At 37.4% G+C, this 9953-nt stretch overlaps 1 pseudogene; it reads right to left on the reverse strand.

Moving 5' to 3' along the window:
- Window positions 1-6145: 6145 nt before the first annotated feature.
- On the reverse strand, window positions 6146-6245 carry LOC127089331 (uncharacterized; annotated as a pseudogene).
- Between the last annotated feature and the right edge of the window lie 3708 nt (window positions 6246-9953).

Raw genomic sequence — 9953 nt, forward strand, 5'->3', positions numbered from 1 at the left:
AAAAAACCTTGAATCTAGACATGAAAAGTACCTTTCAATATCGAATCAAAACCATGAAAACATGTTTTAGGTAGATAATTCAAAACAGGCATTAAGTATGGAGAATTCATCAATATTAAAGCATAAAAGAATTACATAAACACCATGATCATAATCAGTAAATGAGCATTATGACGACTACATTAACCCAAACAAAAGATAACTTAAACACATTTACTCATCTTAAATTTACAATTAAGATCTAGAAGAAAGAATTTAAAGAACATATGTGTCGATTCCTTGGATAACACTTATGTCCTTAATATTTCTCTCTTTTTCTCTCATGTTGTGAGTTTGGTATCAAGTGTGTGTATACCTCAAATCTATCATAACTACCAAGAATCCACCAAAAGTTATCAACTGAGCTAACTTGAACTCTTATTTCTAGAGTTATGGTGTGGCCTTTTATCTAACAAATGCATATAACCTGCTTAAAAAACTTGTGTTTCTTCTCCCCTAAGTCATGTCAGTTAATCTAAAAGTAGGCTTTGCCGCCATACTTTTCTTAGCAAGCCACCCAATTTCACTTAGAGACCAAACCATTCCTTTCCTCTAAATTAACTTATCCAATAAGAAATGAACTGCCACTCCTCTCTTAGCGAGTTTGAAACTTCGTTTACTAATTTGTGTTGCTTAACCTTAAAGTTTCTAGGCTCTAAAGTCATCTTGTGTTGCCACTGCTCGCTTAACGAGACCCTAATATTTGCTTAGTGAGCATATCTTATTATAAGGTGTTTTTTTCTTGCTTGGCATGGTCTTTGATTTTTGTTTTTGTGTTTTCTTGGTTCTTTTTACCTGTATTCTTGAGAGTATCCACTAAACTTGAGAGCTTTTACATGGTTATGCTTGTAAGAACAAGATTCGATTATGCATCTGGCCTTTAGTTTTAATGATAACAATATATTGTTTCTTAGAGAACAATTTTGTACCCTAATGGTTTTGTCTAGTGTGTAGATTTTGCTAACAGGTTCTGATTCTGAAGTTTTGGCGAGTGATGTCATCAAATTTTGGACTCAACACACTTTGACCCTGAAGAGATACAAAAGTGCGCTTTACAAGATTATGTCATGTTCTGGAACACTCTTAAACAACAATTTTGATGAACGTTTGTGCTAAAGCTTCTGATTCTGACTCTAATAGAAGAGCCTTTAAAGGTTTATCAAGCTCTCAAGATTCTGCGCTCTCGAGTTCCGAAGACCAAGTTCTGAAGAGTCTAAAGACAAGGTTATGAAGACTCTCAAGACAAGGTTCTGAATACTCTCTACTTATCCTTGATCCATCTAAACATGCTTCAACAACATTTATTCAGAAGCCTCTGAAGAATAGAAGATAAGATCAAAAGGTTTTACGTGAGAAAACTAGTACACAGTACAAGTGAAAATGTTCATTTCAATACACTGATTTTGTAAAATAAGGATTGTACTATTGTACCATTTTGTCTACCACCTTTGTAGACCATTATGCAAGGTGCCAGCTTATTTGTGAAGATTTCCATCCACACTCTCCAATGGATCTTTCCTTGCCTATATAAGGAACACTTGAAAGAATGGAAGAAGAGAATGACTTTGAACGATTATCCAATATCTCATAATTCTTTTGCTGAACTGAATATTATTATTGTGAATATAGAAAAGAAAACGCATAGAGATTTTGTTCATTTTTGTGTGATAAATTTATTGTACTAAAATTTGTGTAATCTGATTGCTTAGAAGCAATCATGTAAACACATTTCTTGTATCTCATTGATTGAGTTTGTGTTCCTTGAGAGGCTAGGGCTTAGTCAGGATTCTCAAGAAGACATTGACATGTTATCTTTGTGTGTCTATAATCAGTCGATTATAGTGGATTAAGTCCTTATTGATAAGGCCAAATCACCTTGGCGGGTGGACTGGAGGTAACTTTATTAACAGTGAACCAGTATAAAAATAATTGTGTTTATTTATTTTTATTCTGGTTTTATCTTTGAGTCTTTTGGATACTGGTGACTTCTCGACAAGTGTACCAATAATGTCAAATTAATAAAAATATCGAATCCATATGGAATGCCTCCAAGCAAGACAAACTGTATGCAATGTATACAAACTAGTAAAATCGGGGGGGGGGGGGAGGGGAGGGTTCAAGTTTTAGTGCATAAAGTAAATAAACGAGTAAAAAAATTCACGGAAGTGATCAGGTTGTGTTCTTGAATCCCTTATTCCTCTATTGTTGATGTTTGATGTCATGTATGAATGATCTACTCACTATAACCCCGCAGAGAATTAGCAAAACCGTTATAGCCGATCCCTTACAAAATAACTCACTAACCACTACTTGGAGCTTTCTATACCTAGTCCGCCAATCTAAGCCAGGTTAGACAATGTATAAAACGTTAATTCTCAATGCCACTACTCGTGGTTTCCTATCCCTATTCAACCAGCATAAGTACAACAATTTCCCTAGGTCCAACACATGGACTACTAGTCAGTATTCCCTATGTATCCAAAATCAGATTAAAAGAGTATGTCACATAAAAAATATTACAAATAATAAGCAATTGAATAAGATTATAGATCAATAGGTTCAAACAATGGTCATATCAACATAGAATCCAACAATATAGAAAAAGGTTCAACATAACACAACCTAACCTAGAGGAGCTTAGTTACTCATAATGCAATTAACAATACCACAATTAATAGAAAAAAATAACATGAGAAGTCTCTTTAAGTGATGGCCTCAAATGGCTTCAAATGATATAAAAATCTCTACTTATACCCTCAAAATCGTGCTTCAATCTCCAAATTTCGTAACCCTTGTGAAAGTGCATGAAATCCTCTTTTAAAGGCGTCAGAATGGACCAGAACGCGTCAGAAAAATCCCAGAAAAGTGACCACTGCGTGCGTGATACCCTGCATCGCGTGTACGATGAAACTTTAAATGCCATATCCTGTACGCGATGTTGCATGATGGTGCATGTGATTATTCTAGTGGCTGCACGCTTTTGCTCCCTTTTTCACTCAAATTTTTACTAAGTCCACAATTTTCACACTTAGCTAATTTTTCCTCATTCTTTGGTCATTTTTCTTCATATTTTCTCAACTTTCACTTGTTTTTCTCTGATTCTTCAACTAAATATATGCAATGACGAACTATCATCACAACCACAAACTTGAATCGTTGCTTGTCCTCAACTAATTCGCATGCAACTGCATATTTCAACAGACAACAAATCCCACAATAACAATCCAACATCACCAAATTAAATATTTATTTTACTTGACCATTGTTCTAGCTCCCAACTTCTATCCGACGAATTCGGAAAAACGTCCATAACATTTACGAGTACTTAACCTGTCTCTCAGCTCACTATAACTCACTTAATGGATATGGTGATCTCTCAATCCACATGCAAAATGAATTAAACTTAGCTTGATCATGTTCTAATAAAGTTCATCATAGAAATCACAACACACACATAAAAGTACTTTTCAGGTTGTAACATGGCTTATGTTAGGGTAGGATATTTTGAGGAAAGTCAGTTTAAACCTTTTGAGTTAGGTTCTTGGTTCTCCTTCTATTATCATACCTCTTTGCTCCTTTTTGATAGTACTAGAGAGTTTTGATCCTTCTTATAATATCATTCTTTTCTTTTCTCATTCATTTTCTTGAAGAAGTGTATTTTTCCACTTCTTTTTGATAACACGAAATTATATCACATTTTAAGACTTAATTCAATTAGATTATATTATCATTTACTTTAGTTTATCTCATTTTATCAGATATTATGCAGTATTTCCTTACTATTTATGTCAGGTATCCATTTTGAAGCAAAAGTGAAAAAGGGAAGAAAAGGAGGTGTAAAAGGGAACAAAAAGGAGAGAAAAGGGACCGAATGCCAAAGTCCAGCCCAAAGCGCACAAGTCACCAACGCTGTGCCTGTGACGGACGTCACAGGGTGCGTGACGAGCGTCACGCAAAACAGCCTTGTGACGGACGTCACACATAGTGTGACGAGCGTCACACAATTCCACTACCTTTTTGGCGCAAGTAACGCCCTCAGAAAGACTTGAAGAAGAACGTTGAGAAGTTGGTCTCCGATATCCACGCCGTGCATGTAGCCACGTTGAAGAATGGGAGAAACGGAATGCAGTTACCAACACTATTATAAATAGCCATCTCACAAACCTAAAAACGACCGCGGGTTTTTCCACGCTCACATTGCCGAAGCTCTGCCAAATTTTCTTTTCACGCCTTTTGCTTATTTTTTCCTTTCCAGCACTTAACATTGTTTATTTTATTTATTTCTTTTGCAAGCTTTACATTCTTTTTCCCTTGCAAATTTACCTTTCCCGTTTTAGCTTTTAGATATTTTTCGCATAATAGTTTCTACACCGGAAACTATTGTGCAACTTTATACCGGATTTAACCTTACGTTATATTCCAGTTTTATTTCCTTGATTTAATTTACTGTTTAATTGAAGAATCCAAGAACAAATCCTACCGGCTTGTGGTGGAGTGTTCAAGACCATTGTATTACGCATTCAGGTTCTTTAATCATTATTTAATATTTTGTTTTATTATTTATCTATATTATCTGCCTGGAATGAGTCTGTTTATGCATGATATGAATTCTTATTTATTTAGCATGTCTGGCTAATTTGCCTAGGTATCGTTATGTAAAGTAAGCAGAATAAGGGATCAAGACTGAGTCGGTCTATCTAAACTTAAAATCAAAATCAATCTTTTTACGGTCTCAACTTACAGGTTTAATAATAAGATTTTTTTTACAAAAGTAAAAGACGTAAAGAAGTTAAAATCAATAGAGCGAGAGTTTGAGATTTTAACTGGACAGTGTAAGTTAGGCATTAATTCTAGATCAGGGCGAGAGCAAGTTTTAGAGTTAATTAAATTCTGACCTTTTCCAAAAAATATTTTTAAAGATTGAATGTGAGGACGAGAGTTAAGCATTTGGATTTAATTATATAACCTAAGTCAACAGAGCGAGAGTTTGAGATAAGGGTGTTTAAAACGGTCAGTATTTTCTTAAAAAGAGTTTCTGCAACTTTATTGCTTTCAAAATATGGTTTTTGACTTAATTATAAGTGACAGCAACATTAATATAAAATCATGGTTTATTCAACAGAGCGAGAGTTTGAGATAGAACCTTTAACCAATAAAGTTAACCGAAACGATTCATTTTAAAACCAAGAAACCGACAAAGACTTGATTCCCTAGTTTTGACGAACTACATACCGATATCCGTTTTATTAATATTTAATCTAGATATTAGTTTAGCTCTTAGTTTTTCCCCAAACAATCAAACATTTTCACCTTAGATTTACGTAGTAACCTTAGATAACGGTATATCGATTCATAAGTCCCTGTGGGATCGATATCTTTTAAAACTACGCGATAGAACTGTGCACTTGCAGTTTGTATCCCATTCTCGACTCACCCAGTCGAGCGATCAAGTTTTTGGCGCCGTTGCCGGGGACTTTTATTCAATCGATATCGTAACTCTTCCGTTACGCTGTAGAGACTAAGGTTTCTTTTTCTTCTATTTTCTTTCTTTCGTTGATTTGTATGCCACGCACTCGCTCTCAAGGCGAACCGCTCTATTTACGAATCAACGATATCGAACTATATCTCCGAGTCTTACGACGAATTCGGGAATATCGTGCTGAAAACAATCTCCCTCCTATAGACCTTCCTGATCTCAAAGATTTTCCTTCTTTAACCGAGATGGCAGAACCAGCTCGTGCTCTTAGAGATTACGCCGCTCCATCGCAAGATGAACCGCATTCAAGTATTGCTCCGCCCGCAATCGAAGCAAACAACTTTGAACTTAAACCTTCGTTGTTGCAGGCTGTGCAACAGAACCAATTCTCTGGAAATCTTACCGAAGATCCAAACCTTCATTTATCCGTATTTGTCCAATACGCTGATACTGTTAAAGCTAATGGTGTCACTTCAGAGGCAATTCGACTTCGTCTTTTTCCTTTCTCATTAAGAGATAGCGCTAGAAGATGGCTTCAATCTCTTCCTTCCAACTCAGTCACCACATGGAACGAGTTGAAGAAAGTTTTTCTTGCCCGATATTTTCCGCCAAGCAAAACAGCTATGTTAAGAGCCCAGATAAACGGATTTAAACAGAAAGACAACGAGTCTCTTTTCGAAGCATGGGAAAGATACAAAGACATGATGAGACTTTGCCCACACCATGGTTTGGAAGACTGGTTAGTAATTCACACATTTTATAATGGTCTCTTATACAATACAAGGTTAACAATAGACGCCGCTGCAGGTGGTGCACTAATGAACAAACCTTACGCTGATGCTTACCAGCTTATCGAGAGCATGGCCCAAAACCACTATCAGTGGGGAACCGAACGAACAACGGTGGAAAAACCTCAACCGAAAACTGGCATGTACGAGATAAGTAACCTTGATCACGTCAATGCAAAAGTGGATGCTTTGGTCCAGAAAATTGAAAGTTTAAACGTATCACCACCAGCCGCCGTGGTTGCTATAACTCAGAATTGCGAGGTCTGTGGAATCCAAGGCCACACTCCTGCGGAATGTCAACTCTTGACTGGAATCCAAGCAGAGCAAGTAAACTATGCTCAAGGAAGCCCCTATTCGAATACCTATAACCCAAATTGGAAGAACCATCCAAACTTCTCATATAAGAGTAATAATGCTTTATACGCACCTGGACAGTCTCCAAATCAAGCCCCATCTATACCTCCGGGATATCAGAAACCGAATCCTAACAATAATACCCCTAGAAAATCCAACTTGGAAATCATGATGGAAAACTTTATAGCTTCCCAACAACAAACCAATAAAGATTTCTTAAACCAGAACATACACACTGGCGAACAACTTAAACAACTAGCAAGCAAAGTAGATGCCCTGGCTACCCATAACAAAATGCTGGAGACGCAAATATCTCAAGTAGCTCAACAACAAGCACCTACTGCTGCACCAACTGGTACATTCCCTGGACAGCCCCAACCCAATCCGAGAAGCCAAGCTCATGCAATTATATTAAGAAGTGGAACGGAAGTGGAAGGACCGTCTGACCCAAGGATAGAAAACCAAAACCCTAAGAAATCTACTGAGGAAAGTGAACCTAAGGAAAAGGAAGAGAGTAATAAGGAAACCCTAGAAAAGAAGGAACCTTATGTACCTCCACCACCTTACAAACCACCTATACCTTACCCTCAAAGGCTTGTTAAAACCAAAGATGTAGGCCAATTTAGAAAATTTGTTGATCTCCTTAAACAATTAAACGTTACAATTCCGTTTACCGAAGCTATTACGCAGATGCCCTCATATGCTAAATTCTTAAAAGAAATTCTTTCTAATAAAAGGAAACTTGAGGATAGCGAAACCGTTACACTCCCTGCCGAATGTAGCGCTATAATCCAAAACATGCCCCCTAAACTCAAGGATCCGGGTAGTTTCTCTATACCCTGTCACATAGGAAAATTTGTCATCGACAAAGCCTTATGCGATTTAGGAGCCGGAATTAGCGTTATGCCTTTATCCATATGTAAGAAACTGGAAATGGGAGAATTAAGACCGACCAAAATGTCTGTGCAATTAGCAGATCGTTCCATCAAATATCCTGTAGGAATCCTTGAAAACGTTCCCGTACGCATAGGTCAGTTTTACATTCCCACTGACTTCACAATTATGGACATTAGAGAAGATGATACGACACCTATTATACTAGGAAGACCATTCTTAGCAACTGCCGGTGCAATCATAGACGTAAAACGAGGACGACTCACCTTCGAAGTAGGTGAAGAGAAAATTGAATTCATTCTTTCCCAATTCTTGAAAGCACCTGCAATAGAAGATACATGTTACTTCATGGATATCATCGATGAATGCATAAAAGAAGCAGAGTCAGGAGAAGACAAATCATCAGACTATCTTTTAGAGGACAAATCTAAACAATGCCTAGCAATAACACCGGATCCTACGCAGTGTCTTAACAAACCAACCCCTGATTTGAAAACACTTCCCAAAAATCTGAGATATGAATTCCTAGACTTAGAACTTGAACGACCTGTGATAGTTAATGCAGATCTAGGAAGACTCGAAACAGAAAAACTCCTACATATCTTAAGAAAATATCCAACCGCACTAGGATACCACATCACCGATCTTAAAGGAATAAGCCCTTCTATTTGTATGCACCGCATCATGTTAGAAGAAGACTGTAAAACCTCTAGGGAACACCAGAGAAGACTAAATCCGATCCTAAGTGAGGTAGTAAAGAAAGAAATAACCAAGTTATTGGAAGCAGGTATTATATACCCTATATCTGATAGCAAATGGGTTAGTCCTGTACACGTTGTACCAAAGAAAGGAGGCATAACCGTTATTGAAAACGAAAAAGGAGAAACTATAACTAAACGAATCGAATCGGGATGGAGAATGTGCATTGATTATAGGAAACTAAACAAAGCAACCCGAAAAGATCATTTCCCTTTACCATTCATTGACCAAATGTTAGAACGATTAGCTAAACATTCACACTTATGTTATTTAGACGGTTATTCAGGCTTCTTTCAAATACCAATTCACCCTGATGACCAAGAAAAGACAACATTCACATGCCCTTTTGGTACCTTCGCTTATAGACGAATGCCGTTTGGTCTGTGTAATGCCCCTGCAACTTTTCAAAGATGCATGATGGCAATATTCGCCAACTTTCTCGAAAACATCATGGAAGTATTTATGGATGACTTTTCTGTATACGGACAAAGTTTCGAAGAATGCCTTGAAAACCTGGAAAGAGTTCTGGAGCGATGTGTAAAAGTAAACTTAGTACTTAATTGGGAAAAGTGCCACTTTATGGTACAAGAAGGCATTGTTTTAGGACACATCATCTCGAACAGAGGAATTGAAGTAGACAAAGCCAAAATAGAGGTAATCGAAAATCTTCAACCCCCAAGAACTGTGAGAGAAGTACGAAGTTTTTTAGGACACGCCGGTTTTTACCGACGATTCATCAAAGACTTCTCTAAGATAACTAAACCCCTAACCGGACTGTTGATGAAAGATGCTGAATTCATATTCGACGATAACTGTTTAAAAGCATTTCAAACTCTTAAACAAGCATTGATCTCCGCACCCATTATGCAGACACCAGACTGGAATGAACCATTCGAAATAATGTGCGATGCCAGTGATTATGCTGTAGGTGCTGTTTTAGGACAAAGAAAGGATAAAAAGCTTCACGTTATATATTACGCTAGCAGAACCCTGGATGAAGCACAGATGAATTATGCCACAACCGAGAAAGAACTCCTAGCAGTGGTATTTGCGCTAGATAAATTTCGTTCTTACCTGGTAGGAGCCAAAATAATAGTTTACACTGATCACGCTGCTATCAGGTACCTCTTAACAAAAAAGGATGCTAAACCTAGACTCCTAAGATGGATCTTGTTACTACAAGAATTCGACTTAGAAATCAAGGACAAGAAAGGAACTGAAAACGTAGTAGCAGACCACCTCTCTAGACTTGAGAACCTTGAACCGGAAAGAACATCCATTAATGATGATTTCTCGTATGATAAACTCATAGCTACTTTGGAAGAGAACAACTCCGACATGCAAGTAGAAACCACCTTAGCTATATCTGTCACACCATGGTACGCTGATCTAGTCAATTATTTAGCTGCCGGAATAGTTCCACCTACTTTATCTTACCAGCAGAAGAAACGATTCTTCCACGACATAAAACACTATTACTGGGATGATCCCTTACTTTTCAAAAGAGGCCCCGATGGTATTTTCCGTCGATGTATACCCGAAGAAGAGGTAGAAAATATAATCCAACACTGTCACTCTGCGCCTTATGGTGGACACACAAGTACATCCAAGACCTGCTCTAAAATCCTACAAGCTGGCTTTTA

This window comes from Lathyrus oleraceus, chromosome 5 (assembly GCF_024323335.1).
Source record: "Lathyrus oleraceus cultivar Zhongwan6 chromosome 5, CAAS_Psat_ZW6_1.0, whole genome shotgun sequence".
Taxonomy (NCBI): Eukaryota; Viridiplantae; Streptophyta; class Magnoliopsida; order Fabales; family Fabaceae; genus Lathyrus; species Lathyrus oleraceus.